Genomic DNA, 27,267 nt, shown 5'->3' on the forward strand with positions numbered 1-27,267 from the left:
TTTATAGTGAAATTCCATATTCTAGAATTTGGACCCCAAAGAGAATGTGAAAATTCTAGTAGAAGAGAAACACATGTTTATTCTGTTTGTTTTTCTGAAATTTGATTCAAATTGTTTCCAGACATTATAAGACATACCTAATCCATCACACTGGGCAAGATTGAAAAGGACTGTTAAGTTCGAAGCATGTGTTTCATGAGACCAGCAAATTCATTGAAAACATTTGAAGTATTTTAAAAATTGTATACTTAGTACCTTTAGCTGAATTATATTCTAATGTGCTATTAGCTCACATTTTTGTCTTAGAAATAACAGGAATTGTCTAAATATTAATAAAAATATGAGACAACATTAAAATAGTCATTTGAAGTTATGAAATGATCAGTACATTTTTCTTTGTTTAGCATCATAAATATGCAAACTAATTTCCTCGAGAATACTGCCAATTTCACTGTCTCATCGATGAGAACAGAAACAGAAATGTTTAGCAATAGCATATTTTCATTATAATTCGTGAATATGTTAATATATTAATTTTGACACTAATAATTACCCTAACTTTATTGTAATTAGTATACAAAATAACTTGTAATAAGCTAAATTTACAAATAATTTTATTTGATAATTGCTAATTTCGCATTTTCCACTTGATCCTTTCATCTATTCCTGTGAGTTCTAAATCATCATCTTGCCACAAACCCAATAAAAACTTCATTTATTTTTCCTGTTCTTCAGGTTTTCTATTTTATGTCTCATTTCTAGGCTTTTGCTTTCATGTCCCTGCAGATTTCAAAGGCTTCATTTTCTAATTTTGCTCCCTTTTTGTCAAATGTATTGTTTTATGTAAACAATTCTAAGTTATTCCTATGTTGGCCTTGCAAAAGTGGAAAACCACTGGTTAAATTTTAGCTTGCAGCTCTCTCTTTTGTTGCTGCTTCTTCATAGATGAGGGGCTAATATTTGTAATGGAATTATTAGTGTATTGCCTTATATGCTTTCTCTTGTTTAAGTTGTATAACCACTCTTACAAGACATGCTCAGACTTAAGACTCACATTTTTATCGTGAATAACTTGAGATTTAAAGATCTTGATCTCATTTGTCAATGAGGTTGCAGTTCTGAGGCAGAATCAGGATACTGAGGTGAACTTCCGGTTTTGAACTTCCTGTGTAAGTCCTTTATCTTCTGCTCCCCATTTCCTTTTATGGTGTCATCTGCTGTTGGGAATAATTGACATTTTAATTGCATGTTGATGTGAACATCTCTTTCTGCATTGTGGAATTGAAAGAGGTATCTTCCCAAATACTCTAATCCACTACCAGTAGTTTCCACTGTCTGACATATCGGTAGGCTATCTCAAAAGCCAGAAGTCATTCTTAATTCCTCCATTTCTGTGCCATGCTTTTGGATACAAAACATTACTTTCAGTTGAACCACTCTAGACTTCAGCCAAATCTATGTTTCAGGAGCTGAAAAATGCTTTACAGGATTCTTAGGAATTCTGTATCTATGCAATTATTTAGAGATACTTCTGGCCAAATGCATAGTGTATGTGTGTGTGTGTGTGTGTGTGTGTGTGTATTTCTCAGCCTCTTTTGAAACACACTGCTTCAAAAGAACATTTCTGGTTCATAACAGCTCTGGGTTTCCAAGTTTTTCTTCTCTGAAATAATTAGTATTTACTCTAAACTCCTCAATTTTGTAACCCTTTGCTTTCTTTTATAACATGTTAAATACATGCAAAGAGGAGTAATGTTCCAATAATTTTTATCTGCTAAATAAAAACTATTATCCAACTAGTTGAAACCTCTCCTCAGTTTATCCGATAGTGTTCAGGGCTAGTTTTATTTTAATATTTTTATTGGAAAGGCGGATATACAGAGAGGAGAGACAGAGAGAAAGATCTTCCGTCCGATGATTCACTCCCCAAGCGGCTGCAATGGCTGGAGCTGAGCCAATCCGAAGCCAGGAGCCTCCTCCAGGTCTCCCACGCGGGTGCAGGGTCCCAAGGCTTCGGCGGTCCTCGACTGCTGTCCTAGACCACAAGCAGGGAGCTGGATGGGAAACTGGGCTGCTGGGATTAGAACTGGTGCCTCTATGGGATCCCTGGCGCATTCAAGGCGAGGACCTTAACTGCTACACTATCTCGCCTGGCCCTTGGGCTAGTTTTAAAAACTATTTCCTCTTGGAAACCAGGCATATGGAATGAATTATGACTGACAATCATAACACTCTAGGCTAAAAGGGACTACATTGTTTAAGCAGCTTGGCGTCATTATTAACCATAACAGTTTCTCTTTGAACCTCAAAAACGGGGTACATATTTTTGGCCGGTCTATCTCTGCTTCTTTTATGCCATCCTGTAAATTTGCTCTGACACAGAATACCACAGGACTTTCACCATTATTTGTGTTTCCCATAAGGTGTTGTTTGGTGGAATTTAATCTTTGTTAAGCAGCAAAGACATTGTGTGAAAGATAACTCTTTCCAAGGTGCATTGGCACAAGTGACACGTGTGTATTCCCTCAGGAACATTCTTGAAATAATAACAGAAATATCTATTGAATATGAATTTCCGTAGAGGCATAAGAAGTGTGGAAACCAAAATTGGGTTCATTCCCCAAATGGCCACAATGTGCCAGAACTGAGCTAATCCTAAACCTGGAGCTTCTTCCGGGTCTCCCACGTGGGCGCAGGGTCCCAAGGCTTTGAGCTGTGCTTGACTGCTTTCCCAGGCCACAAGCAGAGAGCGGGATGGGAAGTAAGGCCTCCGGGATTAGAACTGGCGCCCATATGGGTTCCCAGTGCAGCACCCATGTGGGATCCCAGTACAGGCAAGTTGAGGATCTTAGCCTTTAGGCTACCGCACTGGACCCAGTGAGTTATATTTTTCAAATTCTTTGTGTTCAGAAACACTTACACATTTTTTTGTTGCATGGTTTTGGAAGGAACTTCATATAACATTTGGAGTTTATTATGACTGACTGCAATAGATCTTTTTGGTAAGAAACCATTTGGATTTTCTTTTGTTTTGTATTTGAAATCTTGTCCATAACTTGTTTTAAAGAAAAAAATATTATTCATTTCTTTTTTTGCTTAGGAATTTCCTCTAACTTTAATCTTATAAAAATTCCATTAAAACATTTCTTGGAAATTTTTTATTTTCTCACAAACTTTAAAAAAAGCTGTAATATAGACAAAAATACTCAGCAAAATGTTCCTTTGAGTCTCAGATGTGTTATCTTGTTAGTGAGCCCAAAGGCTCTGAAATAAGGAAAAATACAGTTCTATTCATTTCTGATAATAACCAAAATGTTAGATTACGAAAAATAAAACAAGCTGAAATAGTGTCTTACTTATCATTTAATAAAAAGTGAAGGCTGCGGTAATTTTTTAATAGTTGTGAAATCTTAAATTAATGCTCAGATTTCTTTTTGGCTAAGAATTACAATCTCTTGTATATTTTTTCCTCTTAATTTTCATCACTAGAAAAATCCATTAATTCTACTATGTAAGATTTGGGAGGTTTCCAAATTTTATAACTATTTTCTAACTTGAAGCCAAGACATTTTATGAGTCCCTTGATTCTAATATTCTTAACTCCATTGAATATCTGAGTATTTTAAATGAGAGACATTTTTATCACTTTGACAAAATTGGCATCTTTAATTTTAATGGCTCTATCAAAAATTGATCAACTATGTTGTTTTTGTAAGGTTTTTAAAAATTAAGCTACCAACCAACAGTCTTAAAGATCCATCCATTTTGGCTTAAAATGATTCACTCTATTGATTCGCTCCCCAAGTGACCACAACGACTGGTCCAAAGTCAGGAGCCAGGAGCTCTTCCGGGTCTCCCACGCAGGTGCAGGATCCCAAAGCTTTGGGACGTCCTCAATGCTTTCCCAGGCCACAAACAAGGAGCTAGATGGGAAGCAGGGCTGCCAGGATTAGAACCGGCGCCCACATGGGATTATGGTGCATTCAAGGTGAGGACTTTAGTCACTCAGCTACCGTGCTGGGTCCCACATGTGACAAGTTTTAAGAACAAATCTGATTTATAGTTGGAAACCTAGAACCAGATTTCCAATCACAAGCTCAATTTCCACAATTAATTGAACCATCTAAGTATGCATTAGTTTTCCTTACTTTTTTCAATAATAATTTTTATGTAGTACCAAAAAAGAATATTACCTTGAGTAATAATGCTTGAGTTAATTCAAATCCTCTTGTTTTTTGCAAAATTTTTTTTGGATATATCTTTTTTTAAGATTTATTTTATTTTTGTTGGAAAGTCAATTATACAGAGAGAAGGAGAAACAGAGAGAAAGATCTTACGTCCATTGATTTACTCCCCAAGTGGTCACAATACTGGTGTTGAACTGATAGAAATCAGGAGCCTGGAGCCTCTTCAGGGTCTCCCTCGCGGTGCAGGGTCCCAAGGCTTTGGCCCATCCTTGATTGCCTTCCCAAACCACAAGCAGGGAGTTTGATGGGAAGCGGGGCTCCCCGGATTAGAACCAGTGTCCATGTGGGAACATGGTGTATGAAACGCAAGGACTTTAACTGCTATGCTACTGAGGTGGGCCCTGGATATATCTTAAACAGCTATATGGAAGCTACCACTGCTGGAACCAGCATTGTAGCACCATGAATTAATCCACTATTTCGAATGCTGGTATCCCATATTAGAGTACTCGTTTGAGAATCCAAGCTCTATATCTAACTCAGTTTGCTGCTAATATACCTGATAAAGCAGCCGAAGACTGTCTCAGTTATTGTCTCCTCCACATCTGTGCCAGACCTATTGAGATTCTGAGGCTCATGACTTCCACCTGCCACAGCCCTGACCACTGTGGCCATTTACGAAGCGAATTGCAGAGTCATGAAAATCTCCCTTTGTGCGTTTCTTTTGCTTTCAATCATTCTGTCTTTCAAATAAATAAAATAAACCTTCAACAAAAAGTCATTATGCTTTCTTTAAGGTAGACATTCACATTTTATTTTTTTGTATTCCTGTTTTAAATTGGAAATGTTGCTTTCAACTATTGGTGTTAACGTAGAATAACACAACCGTTAAGGAGCTCACTTTGGTGATTCCTTAGAAATTTGAAAGTGGATCCAGACTATGACCCAGTCATCCTACTCCTGGGAATTTACCCAAATATAATGATGTCAGTATACTAGAGATACTTGTCGTCCATGTGTATTGCAGCTTAGTTCACAATAGCTAGGATATGTATTAAAACATAAATGCTCATCAATAGATGACTGTGTAAAGAAAATGTGCTATATATACAGTATGGAAAACAAGTTGGCCATGAAAACATGAAGTTCTGTCTTTTGCAGCAAAATAAATGCAACTAGAAACTTTTTCAAAGTAAAATAAGCCAGTCTCCCAAAAACAAATATTGTGTCTTCATGATCTATACTATCAAAAGAAAAAAAAGCTAGATTTCATTATTGTTTACATCCTGTGTCAATGCTCTTGAGGAATGATAGGGGTTTTTTTGAATGAAGCCGTAAGCCTGTGACTGTGAAGAGAAATGAAAATATGCCATTGTAATATTTAAAAATAACAATAGAATGAGAAATAAGGAAGAGAGAGATTGGGTGAGGAGCGCAGAAAGGAGGAGGAATAGGACAGAAAGTATCACCACACTCCTGAACCTAAATCGTTTACTATATGTAAACTGAAAACTTTTAAAAATCGAATATACCCATTTTCGTGAATTATTTAAGAACAAAACTAACAAGTAAAAAGTTTTATCTCAGGACCTGGCACAGTGGCTCTATGAGCTAATCTTCCCTTTGCAAGTGCCAGGAACCCGTGTGGGTGCCAGTTCATGTCACAGCTGCTCCACTTCCCATCCAGATCCCTGCTTAGGGCCTGAGGAAGCTGCCCATATGAGATCCCTGCGCATACAAGGTGAGGACTTTAGCCACAAGTCTACCATGCCAGGCCCATAATTTGAACTTTTAAGAATATACAGTATTCTCGATATCTCTAATTAACCTAGTTTTGAAAAATCATTGAAAGTAAATGCTGGTTCTTTGAAAAAAAAAAAACAATTAAACAATATCGATTACATGGATTAAGACAAACACAAGAATAATTAAATTGCTGTAATATTATACAACTGTACAACTATTAGGATGATTACATCAAAAGAAAAACACAAAATATGAAGCATTGAAGGGGATACAGAGCAAACTGCACTGTTTTGGGGGTGCCGGCAATGTCAAATAGTACAACTTCTGTCAGAAATACTATGATCATTTTTCAACAAGTTAAAAATAGAATTACCATGCAATCCAAAAATTCTATTTCTGAATATAGAAGTTGAGTATTGAAGAGATTTGTACACTTAAGTTTATAACAGCATTCTTCACAAATTTAATGATGGACATCTCAAGATATAACAAGTGAATGGATGAGGAAAATGTGGCTTACAAACACCATGAAAAATTTAATCTTACAACAAAGACAATTCGAATATATGCTGGAATGTTGACAAATCTTCAGGTTAAGAAAGCCAATCAGAAAAAAGATAGAGACAGCTGAGTGGTTACTGGTTGTTGGTCTTGTGGTTCATTGGGTTAATTAGTTACTTGTGACTTTTTTAGACATGTTTTGTTAGATTGTGCTCAGTTAAGTCCAGTTACTCCAACTCTGATCCCCTTCCCTGCTGGTGAAGCTGGGATAGCAATGGATCTTGCCGCAAGTGCTTCTACCACTGGCACCTATGTAGGAAACTGGGATGGCATTCCTGGCTGTGGGCAATCGAGGGGAGAGCCAACAGACAGAAGTTCTTTTTCTCTGTTTTATCTGAATTTCTTTGTAAGTCTACCAACTTATAAGAAATAAATAAGTAATTTTATTTCCAAAAGAAGGAGGCTTGGTGTTGCCACAGGGCTTAAAGCTGTTGTATCCGACACTGGCATGCCATACGGGCCAAGTACATGCCCTGGCTATTCCACTTCTAATGCAGCTCTCTGCTAACAACCTGGAAAAAGCAAGAATGAATGGCATGTCTGTACTCTCTGCCCTGCTGCCTTGCTGTGGGAGATCCAGATGAAGCTCCTGGCTCTTGGCTTCAGCCTGACTCAGCAGGGACCATTGAAGCCACTTGGAGAGTGAACCAGTGGAGAGAAAATCTCTGTCTTTCATTCTTTTTCTCATTAACTTTGACTTCCACATAAATAAACAAATAGAAATAAAAAAAGAACAGTCGAAGTCGGAGACAGGTGGAGAAAGGAGAGAGTGGGGAGCTAGTGCTTAATACTTTTCCAAAGTGAAAACTCTTCTGGAAATGCTGTGACGGCAGTTGAAGAACAGTATGCGTGTATTTAATATGGAATCACATATTAAAAAAAACCAGTAGCATAAGCTTTGTGTTACATACATTTGATCAGAGTTGTAAAAATCAAAGGAAAACGGTATGTGTTTTGAAAGGTGTGGAGCATGATATTTGAGGAATGTGGAAAGCTAGATGATTGTAGATTGAATACCACACTAGAAATCTGTATGTAACACAGTTTTATTTGCATTTTAAAATCCTTATGCTGCTATCCAAATGAAAATATACAGGACTTACTGTCTAGTAATGAGACAGGAACTGAGAGTTCAATTAAGAATCTGTTGCATTAAATTATATGACAGTGAAACACTGAATTATAATAAATATAGTGAGTTCTGAGTGCCAGTAGAACCAGAGAAAATTAAAACATTGAATCAGTTGAAAGTATTTTATGCTAATTTTAATGTCCCTTGTTATATAATTATTATCATAATTAACAGGAATTTTGATGTAGATCAGAAAATGAGTATATATTTTAGTGAAAGAACCTCAAAAATATTAACCTAGAGTAAAATGTAATAAGAATACATTTATATTTTCAAGTTGTGTCTCTATAATCCTTCTTTATATTAAAATTTGCTTTCTGTTTAGCTATTTATCTTTCATATATTTTAGTAACCTATTTGTATATTGCCCTTACCTCCAAAATACATTTTAAAAATTATGTATACATGATTTAACACTTTGTCCATTTTATTTTTTATTGCCAACATTCTTTTGTTTAGCCATCAGTTCTTTTCTCTCTGACGTTACATCTTAGGAGAATTTTCTTGTGTCTGAATAGCCTTTCGTATAAATCCCAAATAACAGTTAAATGGAAGGAGACTTAGAGAAAGGCAGAATTCGATGGTCTGCTCCTTTATCTGCCATCAAATTCTGGCATGGCCTTGTACAATTGATTCATCATCTCCAACCTTAGAAACAAGCAAATAGTAACTGCAGTACTTGCTGCATAACACTGTTCTGGAGGTCATACTTCATAGTGTGTGTGTGAAAAAACTTTGAAAATGGTAATATGCAAACTGTTAAATATTTTTATTTTATTCTGATCTCTGTGATCACCTATATAGAACCATTATACGAATATGCTTAGTTATAATAAAGCTGAGAATGGAATCATGCTATTCCTCAGTAAATTAAAACTCACAATTAAAAATGCAGTGAAATTGAAGTGCACACATGTTTAGAATTGTAAATACAGTTTCAATTCCTTTGGTCAACTAATAGAATCTCTACTTGAAAAATAATGGAAAAAATTATTAAACATAACCCCACCCCACTCACACATGTGTACTGCCCTGGTCAAACACACAAATGAGTCTGTTTAACACAGCTGTAGCTGTGATAGTTCAAAGAGATGAGAGATATGTTCTCCAAATTACTTAATTTTCAAGATTTATGACATTGTAAATTCCAGGTGATACATACATGTATGTTTGCAATTTTTAAAGATTTATTTATTGATTAATCTATTTGAAAAGCAGAGTAGCAGAGAGAAGAGAGAGAGAGAGAGAGAGAGAGAGAGAGAGAGAGAGAGAGAGAGAGAGAGATAGAGACTGGGAGATCTTCCATCTTCCAAATCATGCCACACATGGCCCCAAGGGCTGGGCCAGAAGTGAGGAGTTTTGTCCAAGTCCTCTACCTGGGTAGCAGGAGCCCACACAATTGGGCTGCTGTCTGCTGTTCTTCCAGGTGCATTAGCAGGGAGCTGGATCAGAGGCAGAGTGCTGGAGGTTCAAATCTGAGCCCATTTGGGACACAGATATTGTGGGCTTCTGCTTTGTTGGCTGTGCTACTGCTCTGGTCCCAGCAGTACTGGTGCTTCAGTAAAAGTCTCTGCAAGCACTCTGACACTTCAGGGAAATGAACTCGTCTCCGACCCAGAACAAACCTCATCTACAGAACATCTCACGCAGTACTGCAGGTGTTAGAATTGGAGGCAATCCTCTCAGCAAATCTCCAACTTGAAGATTCATAGATGAATGGCACCTTTGACATTCTTACAAAGTGCACCCTTTAGTGCTCCACATCCTTAGTGCCTCCAAGGCATTGAGTGGGACCCACATATGTGCAGTTCATTCATTCACAGCATTCGGTCCAGTGCTCTTAGCTTGTTCGTATAGTTGTGCAACAGTCACAACAATTTTAGAAAATTTTCATCACTATAGCGAAGCTCAATAAATACTAAGTAATTATTCCACACTTGTTTCTTCAAGACTTCCCATCACCCCAATCCCTAGAAAATCACTTAATATACTTTCTGTCTCTATTCACCTGTTTAAAAGTATTTCTTCTATTAAACCACAACTACAAATATTTTAGCCAGCATCTACCTACCCTTCAAATATCAAGCCTGTGACAACCACATACCTGTGTTTTAGTTCTATGAGATTAACTTTTTAAGGTTCCACATTTGAAAGCAAGCAGTATTTGCCCTCTGTGCCTGACATATTGAACTTACCCTCATGTTCAGGAGACTCCTCACAGAACCTTTATCCTCCATGAAAAATCATGTGCTCTGTGTTTAGCACCCCTGCTACCCCCTAAAAGTGATATTTGAAGGTACATTGCGTATATATTCTCTTTCTCAAAATACTATTCCAATTCATCATTTTTCCAGGGGCAGTGGATCAAATTGGCCATATATTCCTTGAGGGTATGTCCCCTAATATACATCAGATGTCAGAATGAGACACATTGTGTTTCTGACTCAGTTCCATAGGAACAAATAATTTAATACAGCTATTAAACCTTTTATTTTGGATATGCCTTTGCTGTTCATGAAGGACGAGTTGACAGTTTTTAAGTCAGCTCTTAAGGATCAGAGAGACAATCCCTTATGTGTGTTTCATATAAGCTGCCTTTAAAAAGTATCATCATGTGCCCTTTAATAGTTAAAATTTTCAATCTAAGCGTCTTTACTTTCAGCTTTATTATATTTCATTTTGAAAGCCTTGCTTCATCCATTATCCCATGGAGACATTTTTTAAATCCAAGCTTTGTATCAGACACAATTCACAGATTTAATAAGCACTGTTCCTTATATCCTCTTTCGAATCAGCGTTAAAATGCGGAACAAGAAAAGGCCAAGGACAGCAGGGTTACTCTCTAATGAAATAATGTGTCTGAAAGTGCTTTGCAAACACAATCTTGCATTCCTCTTTAGTTCTGCATCCTTCTTCCTATCTTTTATACATGACACTTCATAATCTCACTTTATGGAGATTTCCTCCCGTACAATGATCAGGACTTCTTGCAATTTCTTTCCAGTGACTCCTTTGTCATCAAAATCAGTTTAATTGCATCATAAGGACTTCACTTTGAGAACACTGCTCACTTTTTGAATTACCATTTTAGAAAACATCTTTTTTAGGTGTAACTTCTAAGTTTTTCAAGTATATTTTTATTTGAAGCTTAAAAGCATTAATTTGCATTTTCAGTGTCTTATAAAGGATAAACCTGTAGGATGCTATGTGCTTGCATTTATTTCTATGATGTCCTAGGACCTTAAAGAGCTATCGGCTAATTAAGAAATTAAGGTACAAGATGTCCCATTAGATTGATACATTGGCAAGTATAATTCTTTCACAGCTAAAGTCTTAGTACTTCTCTGTCATGTGAAAGTGTCGTCCCACTCCATGGCTAACCTCCCCCAAGTGTATTCCTTGTGCTTCTAGATATTTCCCACACCCATATTGTCTTTCAACGTATTTGTAGTAACTCCAAATTCCCATTTTCCATGTGGTCTTTAGATTTTTTGGGGGGACTCCTTCCAAAATTTTGTTTAAGCTCACTATGATTATGATTTTCAACTATTCAGTATTGGTCAAGATTTACAGCCCCATGCCTAACCTGATGCCTTAAGTATGTGAGCGCCAATGTTCTTAGAGTTACTCATATATACTCTATTCTTTCTAGCTCTGTTCCTGTCTCTCCCTCTGCATAAATACACATTTCTAGCTGCAGAGAGTAGCCTATTTCTGTATATGTCTGTAGATAGGTGAGTGCCTATACTCCTATATTGAAGTGTTCTATAGTATGTATGTGTTTGAATATACATAAGTGGGTGTACGTGAAAGAAATATCTTTGTGCAAATGTACACACATGACAGTCTTTAGTGTGTATGTCTGTGTGTGTGTGTGTGTAGGTATTGTGTTACATGTGCAAGGGTACATGAACTTCTTTGTATTGTAGATTCATTTGGTTAGATTTTTTCAACATTGAAGATTTACTTTTCAATATGCGCTTTTAATTTCATTCAATCTCCAAAAATGGATTGGAAACACTGAAGCCACTTCGAATGGCTCTTCATAGGCAATACAGAGCGTGAGTTCCAGTGACGACTGTTCCATGCATTCTATGTAGCTTCTTGCTAATAATGCAGCTCGCAGGCAGTGGATGGTAGTCCAAATCCTGGGGTTTCCGGCATCCACAGTGCAGACCAGGGTCAAATTCTTGGATCCTAGTTCAGACCTGGCCTGGCTTTGTTTATTGTGGGTGTTTTGGGAATTGAATCAAAGAATGGAAGGTCTATACTTGCTCTCTTGCTGTTACTCTTCATCTCACCCTCCCTTTCCTTTAAGACAAATAAGCCAATATATTTTTTAAAATGTGAAATAATATCTATTCACACTGCTTAACATTTTCTCTTAATAATTCTCATTTTTTGTCCAGAATTTTATGTATATATAACTTATTTGTAAAGTGAATACTTTTCACATATTTCACAATACAACATTAGGAACACAGTGATATTTTCCACCCTACTCTCTCTCCTACCTGCATTTCCCACCCACCCACCTTTTTCTTTATCTTCTTTTTTAAATTTTTACAGTGGCACATTTTTAGTTCACTTCACAATCACAGACTTAATACTCCATTAGGCAAAGAATTTAACATTTAGCAAATAAAAGAAAAACTCTACTGTTTCTCAAGAGTTTAGACAAAGGCTCTAAACAGTTTTATTTCTTCCGCAAAAGAAACCCATATTTTCTTTAAATTTTTTCCCAACAAAGGAAAACAAACAAGGGAAGCTTCTCAAACTATTCCACTTCAGTAAAACATTCAATAGTCAGTCAATTTCTTTCATTTTTTAAAAGATTTATTTATTTTTATTACAAAGTCAGATATATACAGAGGGGAGGAGAGACAGAAAGGAAGATCTTCCGTCCGATGATTCACTCCCCAAGTGAGCGCAACGTCCGGTGCTGCGCCAATCTGAAGCTGAGAACCAGGTGAGTGCAGGGTCCCAAGGCTTTGCGCTGTCCTCAACTGCATTCCCAGGACACAAGCAGGGAGCTGGATGGGAAGTGGAGCTGCCGGGATTAGAACCAGAGCCCATATGGGATCCCGGGGCGTTCAAGGCAAGGACTTTAGCCACTCGGCCACGCTGCCGGGCCCAGTCAGTCAATTTCTAAAGCAAAACCTAACCTCTGAGTCAGGCATTTGGCTTAGCAGTTATGCCTCCACTTTCTGGTACTACAGCCTCTGAATTCCTGAGCCAGTAACAGCTCCTGATTCTGCTTCCTGCTAATGCAAGTCTTGCAAGGTTGTGGCTATCCTGAATGGAAAGAGTAACCCACCTGGAAGACTTGGTTTGAGTTGTAGGTTCCCAGATTCAGCTAAGAAAAGTCATGCACAGCAGGAATTTGAGTGTGAACCAGTAAATATAAGCTCAAACTTTCTGTCTTTCTGCCTCTTACATACATTCACACATATTTTCATGAAATCTAGATTTTAAAAATATCACCTTATGAACTGTCCCTTACAACAATGACAATGAAGTGGCTTGCTGCTCAAAAGTAGGGGCAGTTCAGTATTTTTTTCTTAGCTAACTAATTTACACTTTTTTCTAATTTTTTTTTCCAGAGAGCACATTATGTCCTAGATGTGATTTGATAACAAGCAAATAACTCACTGCAGATACACTGTTCTGATACTGATTTTCTGGCAGAGTACTGAGATTACATTAGCAAAACTGCTGACATTTAAGCCCCATGCCAAGGAACATAACGCATCATTATGTAGCTGTTCATGCAATTGTGGAAAATAATACAGAGATTTCCTCATAAGCGATACATAGTTCCTTTCAAAGGGTACATATTGAATAAATGTAGTACACTGCCACAAACAAGAAATTCATTTAATTCATATCTTACTAATATTCATAGACTCGTAAATACTTACATATAGTTTTCCAGCCTAGGAATCTATGAATATAATGAAACATGGATGAGTTCCATTCCAATAACATTCTTACAACCATTTCCCCCATTCACCCCCTCAACATAATATGTTTAATTTTAAGAGAGGAGTGTAGAGAATCAAGATGGTAGAATGGGATAAGGACACATTTAACCAGATGGAGAATCATTAGCCAGAGTGGAGCAGAGCGGGCACATTCCAAAAAATAGTGAAGGACAGGCTGACAGCAGAGGAACAGCTGGCAACTGTAAGCTGAGGGACACAGGAAAGCAACAAAGACAATGGTGTATTGTTGCAGTGACCAGATAATCCAGCTTAGTCAGTCAACAGTAAACTGAGCTCAACCAGTAGCTGGAGATCCAGCACCAGCCAGGTGGGAAGCAGAGTTCACCAGGAGCTGAGCTGGTGAATCCAACAAAGAATATCTCATTCTGCTGATTTGTTTGATTCAACCAGAAACAGAGACAGAGCAATGGATCCCAAACAGGCTATGTGGGAACAAGGTAGTTCTCACAGCTCAGACCCTCACCAGAGCCTCATTGGATGCCGTATTGTATAGGGAGGCAAAGGTTGTAGGGAAAGAACTGTTCATGCACTGAGCTTGGAGAGAACTCACTTCTGGCTGAGTGCATTGCATCAAAATGGCAAACTACAGATTCCACTCCAAACAGATCTGGATAGCTCCCAGGCCTAATGACCAACAGATCCAGACCTCCACCAATGGCACATCAGATGCCATTTTGTACCATGTGGCAAAGGTCATGCGCATGTGCTAAGCTGGGCACAAACTTACTTCCAGGTCAGTGCATTGCACTGGTCCCACAGGGAAATTGATACCGAATTTGGCACCCTGCAGGTCAAAATAGGTCCAGCTGGCCCTCAAACCTAATGGGCCAGCAGGTTCCGGCAAGATTAGCATCACTAACAACTTAGTTATTTAGGACACCTTGTGTCTCCCTAGTTCTGGGAACTGCTCAAACAAGGAGTGGGAGAAATGCTATACAGACAATGGTGGAAGAGAGTGGTAGAGAATAGTGAACTATGAGCTGGGGCATTAGAGACCATGGTGGAAGATTAACGCAAGAGCTCATGTCTGAAACTCACTGGAGGGAGTGGTACAAATGACTGTAAACAAAGAACTGGGCACCAAACACAGTAAGTAAAATTTGAACTGTAGACCTGTGTGTGACACAGCTTAGAAACCTGTCCTAAGGAGAAGAACCTGACAACCAAAATTACAATGGCCAAGAGCAAAAGAAGAGACAGAGGCACAATGAATATTAATGAAGCCTTCCCTGCAAAGGAGCAAAAGCCTTTGTCAACCTCAGAGTTTACTGAGGAATGCAATGAAAAAATAATGAATGAATGATGAAAAAATAAAGAATTCAGAAAACTCATTATAGAGATTCTTAACAACAACAAGAAGCACACACAGGAGTTCAAGGAATTTAAGGAATATGTCACACAGGAAATAGCAACACTGAAACAAAATCACACTGAATTATTGGAAATGAAAGTTGCAATAAAACAATTAAAAATTCAATGGAGTCTCCATAATAGAATGAATGAGGCAGAAGAAATAATCTCAGAATTGGAAGATATTTCTTGTCACAATGGGGAAAAACAATCAAAAAGCAGGAAGTGGAGCCGGTTCAAGCTAAAAAAAAAAAGCATTCAAGAATTAAGAGACACTATTACAAGTGAAATATAAAAGTTATGGGAGTTTGTTAGCTGACCATCAGTTATGGCTTGGTGCAAAGCTATGGCTTAGTGCACACGTAGACTGCTGACTGGTGGTCAATAGCCAAAGTTATTAGTGACATCAGCCTTTTATAGACCAAGGGTCACATAGGATAAGGGAGGAGATGTTGAGCTTATCTGGGGAACCCATCAATTGTTTCTATACCCTTGTTTGGAACGCTTTTGTTTTGTATATTCCAAGTGTTATCATTCACATGCTATCCACTCAGTTGTTCTCATACAAATGTTATCCTATCAATTGTAATTCTGTGCTTGTTGACCTTCTAGGGTCACAATGTCCTTCTACAGGAGTTCCAGAAGGGGCAGGCAAAAAGAGAAGCTTGGTTGAAAGCTGTGTTCAAAGAAATAATAAATGAAAACTTCCCAAATCTGGAGAAAGAATTGGGAAACAACATCCAGGAGGGGCATAGAACTCCTAACAGGGTTGACTAAAAGCAATCTTCACTATGGCACATGATAATCCAGCTCTTTTCAATCAAACATGAGGAAAAGATCCTTAAATGTGCATGTGAAAAAAATCAATTGCTATATAGAGGAATGGCAATCAGAATCATTGCTGATGCCTCACAGGAAACTCTCCAGGCCAGGAGAGAATGGAGTGACATATTCCATATTCTAAAAGGAAAAAAAAAAATGTTGGCCCAGAATAATGTACCCAGCGAAGCTTTCCTTTGTCTTTGAAAATGAAATAAAAGGGGCCCAGTGGCGTGGCCTAGCGGCTAAAGTCCTCGCCTTGAAAGCCCTGGATCCCATATGGGCTCTGGTTCTAATCCTGGCAGCTCCACTTCCCATCTAGCTCCCTGCTTGTGGCCTGGGAAAGCAGTCGAGGACGGCCCAATGCATTGGGACACTGCACCTGCGTGGGACACCCGGAAGAGGTTCCAGGTTCCCGGCTTCGGATCGGCGCGCACCGGCCCATTGCAGCTCACTTGGGGAGTGAATCATTGGACGGAAGATCTTCCTCTCTGTCTCTCCTCCTCTCTGTATATCTGGCTGTAATAAAATGAATAAATCTTTAAAAAAAAAAAAAGAAAATGAAATAAAAGTATTCCACAGTAAAGATAAGCTCAAAGAATACACCTCTTCCAGGCCTGCCCTACAGAAGATAGTCAAATTCTTGATTTTCTTTTTTATTTCTTCAGTAGCATATTAGTCATTCAGTAGCATGTTAGTTAACTTCATGGTGTTGTAAATTTTTATTTTTCTCCATGTTGTTGATTTTGTTTTATGACTTTTCATTTAAAGGGATGTATATTAACTGTGTAACGGGGACTATCATATCCAGATGTGAGGATACAATGCAGCATGCATCTCTACTTGCAGATCAAAGATGGACTCCCTGTTAGTTATTTAAAACAGTTAAAGTTCTGATTTTTACATTATTATGCACAGCTAATTCCCGCAGCCTGTTTCTTTACCATGAGCCAAAAACACCAGACGCAATGATGTATCTTAGGAGCTTTTATTCCAGTGGGGCAGGAACAGGATGGAGGTGGAGAAAGGCAGGGGAGGGATTTTGGAAGGAGAACAGAGAGCCAGAGCCGCACCTCGTGGCCTTTATGCCGTTCAAGTGAGCCCACAAGGCGGGGGGGGGGGGGGCAGGGATTGGAGGGATTGAGGGCAGGCCCCAGGGGATTGGTGCCTGAGACTGTCACAGGTGATTGCCTACGAATGACTGGTAAGCGAGCAGAGTTGGGGAAGGGGCTGGGAGTTTGGGAATGGGATTCTCAGGTGAAATGCCTTATTGGTGGACGGCTGGACTGGTGCGGATTTTGTGAGCTGTGAGGAAGAGGAAAAGGTGCCGGGTCCAGGGTGGGATTTTTGAATAACTTTTTACACTCCAAATGAAATTGTTAAATTTATCTTAACAATAGGATGCTGGGCTGTCTACCATTGTCCATGCCCACAATGATGGACTTACGACTGTTTATGAACAACTCTATGATTATAATAATACAGAGGAAATCAGTGTGCAGAAGGAGGGGATTCAGGAATGGGGTCAGTGAAATCCCAGAGCGTATGGAACATAAAATAATAATAGTAATAATAACAATAGTACAGGTGGGAAGAAAATGAGAGGAATGTATGTGCATTCATTATTTACATAATGAACAAATCTGCACTTTCTAATTTGCACATTAAAAATTTGGTCAGAGTTTTGGAAATTTGCATATGAAACAGTTATCCTAAAATTGGCGTGATATGTATGTTTAGAAGTTCTGTTTAGGGCCTGTCATGGTAGCCTAGTGGCTAAAGTCCTCACCTTGCACTTTCTGGGATCCCATGTGGGTACCAGTTCTAATCCTGGCAGCCTCACTCCCCATACAGTTCCCTGCATGTGGCCTGGGAAAGCTGTCAAAGACAACCTAAAACCTTCCAAACCTACACCTGCATGGGAGACCCGGAAGAGGCTCTGGGCTCCTGGCTTCAGAGCTGCTCAGCTCCAGCCATGTGGCCACTTGGGGACTGAACCATTGGACGGAAGATCTCCTTCTCTGTCTCTCCTCTTCTCTATATATCTGACTTTCCAATAACAATAAATAAAAAAATAAATAATCTTAAAAAAAGAAATTGTTTAAAGTGTGTTTTTCCAAATGCATATGTTCATGAAATAGATATTGTGGTTTCTTCATTAAATTATTTGTTATTTCACATTCAAGTGATAAAGTTTTAAGAGAGAGGGAGGTAAAAGTGGGAGGAAGGGAGGAGTGGACATCAGTTGGAGGTATACAGGGAAAAAGAAAGCAGGAAATGCAGGAGAAATGAGGCCAATGCTACTTGCAGAAACACACAGTTCAAATCACCATTGCATCAATAACACTCAAATGATACTTCCTTCAAATAGTGAAATATCACTGCTAAGGAAATAAAACTGGCATACACATTAGTGACCACGGTATGTGTCTACTTTCTTGGCCAAATCACTAAAAACAACAAGAATTTGGTGGGTATTTTTCTCATGTTCAAAACAGAAGAGGAGACCTCTCAACTCTCTTGTTAGAGCAGACTATGAACTAGTAAAGAAACAAAGCATGGTTCTCTTTACCACTCCAAAGACTAAGTATGTGGTAAATATGTTTTTATGGAAAGAAAAGATATGATTCAAACATTTGATTTTCAAGTAAGGTCTTGGCAGATTAAATTCAAATTGTGAAAGAATTATAAGGTAAAACATTTTCCTTACTCTGTAATTAATTTCATGACCATTTGGTAAAATATTTTCTAAGCAAGGAAAAGCACTTCCTTAAATCTACAGCCTTCATACGGGTCTTACTGTGCATTTCTTTTCTTTATATTGTGTAGGAATTCTATAATCACCCTCCAATCAAAAATAAAAACTTTTAAAATTAACTTCAAATTTTGTTTCCCCATATGATCAAAGATCAATTAAGAATACTTTACTTGAAGCTATAATTATGATATATATTGAATGAAAAAGTTATTTTGGATGCAAATATTTTGATGTAAAACTTGCAGTATTTTTGCAAATGCAAAAAAAATGTAGTACATCTACCTTAGTCTGTATGTTGTCACTTCCAACCCCAAAATACACAGGCAAAAAGCTTTTCACTTTGGGTTGTAGTTTCCTGAAATTCAGTATCAGTGAAAGCTATTTCCTGTGAGCTGTTCATGGGAAATTAGTAGGAAGTAATAAAATTTTTAGGTCACCAAGATTTATGTTTAGTGTAATGCTGAACTTTTGCTGTAAGCAGAAAGGAATGATAAGTTGTTCTCATTTATATTGTGGCATTTGCATTAAGCAATAAATGATCTAGTGGTACATTAATTTATTTGTTGTATTATCCCAGATGTGTGTAATAATTTGTAAACTATTTCATATAGCTAAGTATATGATATTATGCTTTTATCCAATAACACAAATGCATTGATATGTTTCTTCGTGTCCCTAATTTTTAAGGTGAATTTAGCAGTACTGATTGTAAAGCAAGTATGTTTTAGTGATACGGTTTATATAAATTTATCTGGCTATCCATGCTTTACAAATTCATTAAGATATAATAATTTCTAATTTTATTCAAAGCTTCTGGCCCAAATTATTTTTTCAAGTTACTTATATTAACAAAATAATATTGATGTTAAAATCCCATTCTTGGAGTAGTAAATTGATAGCATTATTGTGCCAAATAATTTATTATTCTATGTCTATTAAAAAAGTGTTTGAGTGAATTGCAATGTGATTGTATGATTTATTTATGTACTCAAATCAGCTGGCTATTTCCATCATGGAGATCAAACAATAATTCCCAGTATAAGGTAAGTATAATTAAATATGATGTAATATTTTAATTCTATACCATTCGAAAATAATAGGGATGTGTAATGTTAATCATACAATTTGATATACTAATAATTTTTCTAAATATTTGAATATTCCAGATGGTGTGCCTACTTGAGCCTATGTCACTGTTGTCTTCAAATGCTTAGGGTTTCCTTAGTTTATAGTGGAGTAAAATTTGCAGCAATCTTAGGAACAACATTCCAAGGGACACAGAATTGTTGTTTGCCTACAATGTGGAAAGTATTGTGATTACTATGTTCACGTATTTTACATCTTGAAATAATTTTAACTTTTTGTTCTGTAACTTAAAAGTCCTGTTTTTGCTAGCAGCGTGGCCTTATCTATGTATAAGTTCAGACAACTGACATGCACTTAGTAAATATGAGGTAGAGGGTAAGAGAGTACCATTGAGTACTTGGGAAAACAGTGATTATCACTTTCAAACATATATTCCCTAATAACTTCCAAAGTTTTCCCCATGCTTCCTGAGTTCTTTCACAGGGTAGAATTGGCAATGAAAACCATTCTTAGAGGGAAAAAAATATCGTGTTTCTTGGGAATGAATGTGCATCAACAGTAACAGCTTCCAAATTCTCTAGCAGTGTGGAAGATGGCCAATGTAGTAACATCTTGGAACTGTGGAATAGATCAGATTTTTTTTTTTCATGGTTATTTTCGATTTACTACAAGAAGAAAAGTAAATCATTGTGTGATAACATGAGAAATTTTTGATATTAGAAGAAGAAATCTAAAATCTCCTAGCTTGAGCATCACATTGAACAAAATAAGTAGATTGAAAAAATGTAAACTTATTTGGTTATAGAATCCTATGGCAGTTTCTGAAGTCCTCGCTTACAGCAATTGATGAAAGATACTTCACGGAGAAAGGCCTATATGAGAGATTGACGCTGCCTGTTACTAGCTGTGCGACCCATCTCAGTGTCTGTTGACCTTTCTCAATCTTTGCTGTTTGTAGCAATTATATAGAAGTATGTATGTGTGCATGTATATGTATATATATGTGTATGTATATGTATATATGTATATACAATGAGTATATATGTGTATATACATCTATATATATATTGGATTTTTGGAGTATTTGCAACATTTTGGAATATTTGATTGACATGTTTTATGATAGCTAAAACTTCATGAACTTTATATAAAAAGGTGTTATAAGAAAAAGATATATTTTCTTTGATAAATAATATGAGTATGCACAAGTAAAGCTTTCTGTCAGCCACTGGACTTTAGAGAACCATTGTAGAAGCTACTGGGCTTTTCATGCTGAATATACAGTTGGCCAATAGTTTTAACAGGGAGGCTGCCAACATAATCTTTTAAGGAATTTATGTTTTGCTAAAACAAAGTAATAACATAAAACAAATTAAAGATTCAAATTTCTCTTTTTCTCACACTACCCCTGAAATACAGAGAACATGGTCAGAAGTATAGGAGCAAGGCGATTTTGTAATCTACATTTTTACTTGTGGAAATTGATTATTCATGAATTCACTTAACAGGTGCACTTAACAGGTGCATAACACTGATCATATCACATTTTTGCACAAGATCATTTTTGAGCCAGTTATGGGTGTGCTGAATTTGCACTCACAGAATGGATGGGTTGGCGATAGAAAACAGAAGTGGAACATTGGTAATTGCAATATCCTTATTTGTTCTGAAAATTCTACACAAGTGCAGCTACCTATGCATACGTTTGCAACAATTTCTGAACATTCTAAAATGCAAAATGATTCTCTAAGGGGTATATCTTGTTTTAGAGTGAAGGTTACTTTTGGATCATTTATATATTTTTTTGTGTCTATGAAAAGAAAAAATAGGATTATAGACTCATGGAAGCAAATAGTTGAAAAGGCAACAATTGCTGTATTGGTATGTGGTTGCCATAGGATTGAGTTATAATCATGTGCAGGTATCAGGTATACTTTATTTATTGTGCAATTCTGTAACAAGCATCTTGTATATTAAATTCAAGTTTAATAAAATGATAGAGTTGGTTGACATGTTCACTGAAATAAGAAAAGATGGACATTGTAATGTGGCATTCTCTTTTATCATCAATCTGAGTTGGTTGTTTAATATTTCTGAGATTCTTTAGTATGAATTATCAAATACATTGATTTCCACTGATAATTATTGGACAACAGAGCAACATAATGAATTTTTTGTCTCTATGAAATAATTTGTTTCTAAACCAACTCAAAAGAAGCAATAAAGCAAACTGCTTTATTATTATTACATCTTTACTGGTTTTTACTTGTTTTGTTGATACGTTTTAGAATTTTTAAGGATTCTTTAACGATTCTTTTTTTTTTTTTTAAAGATTTATTCATTTTATTACAGCCAGATATACAGAGAGGAGGAGAGACAGAGAGGAAGATCTTCCTTCCGATGATTCACTCCCCAAGTGAGCCGCAACGGGCCGGTGCGCGCCAATCCGAAGCCGGGAACCTGGAACCTCTTCCGGGTCTCCCACGCGGGTGCAGTGTCCCAATGCACTGGGCCATCCTCGACTGCTTTCCCAGGCCACAAGCAGGGAGCTGGATGGGAAGTGGAGCTGCCGGGATTAGAACCGGCGCCCATATGGGATCCCGGGGCTTTCAAGGCGAGGACTTTAGCCGCTAGGCCACACCGCTGGGCCCACGATTCTTTTTTAAAAAGAATTTATCTTGTGTATTTGGAAGAGCTAGAGAAAGAGAGAAGAATAGACAAAGAGAGAGTTTCTCAAACGTGCGGGTTCATTCTCCAAATGGCCACAGTGGCTGGCGCTGGACTGGAGGTTTCTGGTGTTGTAGGTGGTGACTTTACACACTGTGCCACAGCATTTCCTGATTCCTCACTTTTCTTTCTGTGATATGATACCATTATCAATGTTAAACATCATTTATTCCATTTCTTTCGATATTTTCTCTTTCTTTCAAAATTCAACCATCCAAATTACATTTTTTGCTTATCTTTAAAGGCAGAGAAATTTAATCTTCCTTCTTCTGCCTCACTCCCCAAATAACTTCAGCAGCTAAAGTTGGGCCACAAAAAGACAAGAATCCAAAACTGAATGAGGGATTCCTACAGATGTGGCAGAACAAAATGCTGGAGCCATCATCTTCTGCCTGTCAGGATGTGCAAAAGCAGAAAGACTTGAACACAAGTCTGAGTGCATGAGGTGAAAGTGTCCCAATCACTTCACCAAATCCTATCTCATGCAAGTCAGCCTATTTTCTGTTAGGGAAAAGAAAGTATAACATTGCATCAAGTAGAGCCATGTCAATTATTACTCATACTGTTGTAGACCCTCAGAAAACTGTAGAATTCACTAATATTCAGGTATAAAGTTGGAAACATAAATGTTAATTTTAAATATAACAAAATTTAACATATACACCTTGTGTTTCTTCTACAGACATGTGTTTCAGTAGCTATATTTTCTATTTTAGAGAACATTCAAGTAACACAAAGCAGGACTCTTAGCTTAGTGAGTGCAAGGCTTTGTCCAGTTCATTCATTGCTGTAGCTCTTGTGCCATGTAGCTGGTATGCAGTAGGTGGTAATTAAGCATGTGTTCACTCTTGCCATACTCTGGTTAATCTAAACATGAACTACGTAGCTTATGAATGTCTGCAGTTCTGAGACAACAAAATTTGTTCTGAAGAATGAGAAGTCAGATGCTGATGTATTTGGTGGAATGGGAAGGAATTTCCTATTCTGTTGGAAAGCCTTGTTATGCCAATCCATGTGAATGCTACATATTCGTTGTTCTGATACTGTTTGAGATTGTTTAAAAGACACTTCATAAGCATTCTGATACCTTGTTTTGTTCTGTGTTTGCCTCCTTTGAAGAATCCCTGTAACCATTCTGCCAGGTGTAGAAGCTGAGCGCCCTTTCTTCTGACACTGTCCTCGGCACCATCTTTGGAGATGCTCTCACGCTGGTGGTCCTCTGTAGCAGCCAGTGCTGACTCCTGCACAGCAGTCAAGAACTCTTCAGGCTTCAGAAGTAAGTTGGCTGCCTTCAGTTCTATGATTGCTACTAGGTTTTAGAACACTGATGAGAGGCTAGCTAGGCTTCTACAAAACTAATACAGAAGGCAAAACAACCAGCTTTGTTGATCATATCAAGTGTATTTTTTTTTTCTGGAGACAAAGTATACCACCTTTGTTTTCACCACTCTCCTCATGAAATTTTGGATTTCTTTGAGAACTGCTTTTTCACACACAAAACAATTCATATTTGCAGTTTTGAGGCACAGAAAGGGTAGAGATTGGAACAATGCTTGCAATTGAATAGATAGATTTAGTATGACCTAGAATACTGTCGTGATTGCTTAACTAATAAATGGTGTATTTGCAATCTAAATTCTTATGGGTCAGTTAGGAATCTTAGAATCACTTAAAAATCTTTAGATTTGAAGAGCTGAAAGCTCTTTCCATGGTTGTGCTCAATGTTATATGGAGGATAATGGGCTGTGGCTAACAGTACTTTCCCTGATGGGTTGGTGCTAAGTGATGATGCCTTTTGTGTGTCATTCAAAGATATTTTATGGCACCATATGATTCTTTCCATAATGGGAAAACAAAAGAAAAATCACAGGAAGGAAAAGAAATTGAAATCATGGTACGTGAGGAGTCAACAACATGTTTAATATAATGTAGTAATGCAATTCAAAATAAAAATAAAAACCACAGATTTATTTCCAGGTATTCAAATTTTCTCAAAAAAAAAAACAAGTAAAGCCATTAGTTATAAGATTAATGTTAATAGGCTTTGAAAAAACTTAGTATTTTAATATTATATTTATAAATGTGATATAATATGTTGAAAGTTTAATCATTATATTTAGTATAAGATATTTACAGTCTCCAGAAAAGCATAGGCTTTTCAAGTCCACAGTAAAAGTCTTATTCTAATTCCAATTTTCCAATTATTTGATATATGCATCTCTTGTTCTTTGTAGGCATTTTTATGAAGAGTAGAAGTTTGAGATGGCCTAAAATGTCAGTCAGTGATTGGATGCTTAACGGTTTTCTTCTAGGGAAGAGTAGGAGACACTTAATAGCTTTAGCTTTTTTGCAGCATATTATAATGCCAGCATGCTTGCCACTGAAATGTAAATGTCATCAAAAGACTTGCTAAACGTTTATTTCTGAATTATGATGTTACTAATTATGTGAGAGTTCAAGTGGGCAGTCCGTATGGTGCTACTAGCACACCTAAAGTCATTGGGAAGGACTATGTTAAAGATACAAACTATATATATATAATTTTTATATTATATATAATCTGTATATATGTGTATGTATGCATATATAGGTTGTAATGAGGTTATTCATGGTGATTATAACTAGCATAAAATGCAAAGTCTGAATATACAGAATATAGATTGCAAGTAACTTTTAGTGTGTATAATTCCGTGTATGCTGTATTTTCTTATACTACTCCTGTACATGATTTATTCATTTATCTTGAGAGCCATTTTTCATTGCTAATTCAGGCTTTTTCTTACATGAGGCAATTTGAGGAAGACATTTATTTTTTCTCTTTTGTATTTTTTAAGGAGACAGAAGACTGTCAAATCTAAGTTGATTTCACATATTTGATTCTAAAACATTTGCTAATTTATGATATTGAGTTCTCCTCCCCCCAACCCATTAAGCTGTTTTTCTAAAGCAAACCATTTGACTTTATGAAAGTTGTTACTAAAGGGATTTTTTTTTTTTGCTGAAATAGATGCTCTAGTGCACATCTTAGAAATTCAAATACATTTTCATTTACTAATGGCTTCAAAAAGAATTTGCTTAATCTGATAATAGAAAATTAAGCAAAAATGATTTAGACATTAAAAATGACTTCTGAGGGTAGCACAGCATTTTAGTATGTTACCTTGTTGCATCTGTATTCCATGTTGGTGCTGCTTCGAGTCCAGGCTGCTCTACTTCTGATCCAGTTCTCTGCTATGGCCTGGGAAATTAGCAAAGGATGATTCAAGCATTTGTGTCCCTGAACTCACATGGGACCCCAACAGAAGCTCTTGGATCCCAGCCTTATATCAACTCAGCTCTGGCTATTGCAGCCATTTGGGGAGTGAATTAGCGGGTGGAAGACCTTCTCTCTGTCTCTCCTTTTCTCTTTATAAAGTCTACCTTTTAAAATGACTTCTGACTTACAACTTGATTCTGTTTTTAACATTTACTATTAGCCTGTAGATTGATGATTCTCTTCTATTTCTCCCACTTCGCAGTAACATTAGATTACAAGTGTTGTAAGGAATTAACCTAAAAAAAAAGTGAATATTTACCTAAGTCGTTTCATCAATTTTAAACACCTTGTTGGAAGTTCATAGCCTATCCATTTCAGTCCCTTAAAAAATCAAATTAAATGTTTCAGTTTTCTTGAAGTGAAATTGTGAATGGAAAACCCATTTTAAAATCATGATGCAAAAATATGCATTTGTGATTGGGGCCAAATAATTAATACAGTATTATTTACGGTGATGATTATTTTTCTCACTATGATATTTTCATTTAGTTGTGGTCAAAGAAAGTGTTCTTTTGTATTTTCCTATTATTCTAATTATCTCATTTGGCAAAGCAATGATTAATTTAAACAATACACAACAATATCCGAACAAGACATCTGCCTGGGTGTTCATGCCAGTTTAAACTAATGCATACATATGTGTTTTCAAAGATAAATTTGAATTGGAATGAATGTCATAGGTGGTGAAATCACCACCTATAACATCAGCATCCTATGGTGTGTGCTGATTAGTGTCCTGGCCTCTCTACTTCTCATCCTGCACTCTGATAGTGGCCTGGGAACAGCAACAGCAGGTGGTCCAAGCTGCTTATATCACTGCCACCCACATTGTAGACCTGGATAGACCTCCTGCCTGTTGGCTTTATCCTGATCCACAGCAACATGCAGTCAAGTAGGTAGTAAGCCAGCGTATTCACTTCCTCTTTCTCTCAGTTCCCGTGTGTGTGTGTCTCCTACTCTCTGTAATTCCTCCAAAATAGATAATACATTTTACAATAATCGAATCTAATATAGTCATAACATAAATCATGAAATGTATCATTCATTAATTCTAAAATAAAAATGTATTTTAAAAAGTGCTACCCACATTTTGAGAAATTAAAAAAGGTCATAACAGCACTGCCTCCAAGTCTATTAATCTTACATGTTTTCTAAATACTGAAATATTCTTAATTCTAATAAATACTGGTTATTTCATATACTTTGTTTTCATGATACAAGTTCTTCTATGTTTAACACTGTAAATGACCACCTTTGATACTAAATGTCAGGGCTTAGCTGGCTAACATAATAAAGACAAGCCTATTATCATTTGATAATGTACACATTCTCTTTAACAAGTTCCAACTTATTTGATTTCTATATCATTTGTACTAGGAAATTGACATGATTTGTCAATTTAACTTGTGAGGTATGTTTTCATGCTTACTATCTTTACATATTTATTTATGCCCTTAAAATCATTCCAACATGTGGTCTTCTTAAACACATACAGATAGAAAGCAGGATCACTAATAGGATAAAAATCAATGGGCTAAATATGAACGCTTATGTGGTTTTCTGAGTTGTGAATCAGTTAT

General features: G+C 36.9%; 1 protein-coding gene across 1 annotated transcript in view; it reads left to right on the forward strand.

Moving 5' to 3' along the window:
- Nucleotides 1-27,267, forward strand: part of LRFN5 (leucine rich repeat and fibronectin type III domain containing 5) — a 187,625-nt gene that overhangs the window by 74,761 nt on the left and 85,597 nt on the right. The window contains exon 2 of the mRNA XM_058666377.1: nt 23,491-23,647. The gene's annotated coding sequence lies outside the window, so the exon portion shown is untranslated. The remainder of the gene's footprint in view (nt 1-23,490; nt 23,648-27,267) is intronic.

This window comes from Ochotona princeps, chromosome 6 (assembly GCF_030435755.1).
Source record: "Ochotona princeps isolate mOchPri1 chromosome 6, mOchPri1.hap1, whole genome shotgun sequence".
NCBI classification, from domain to species: Eukaryota; Metazoa; Chordata; class Mammalia; order Lagomorpha; family Ochotonidae; genus Ochotona; species Ochotona princeps.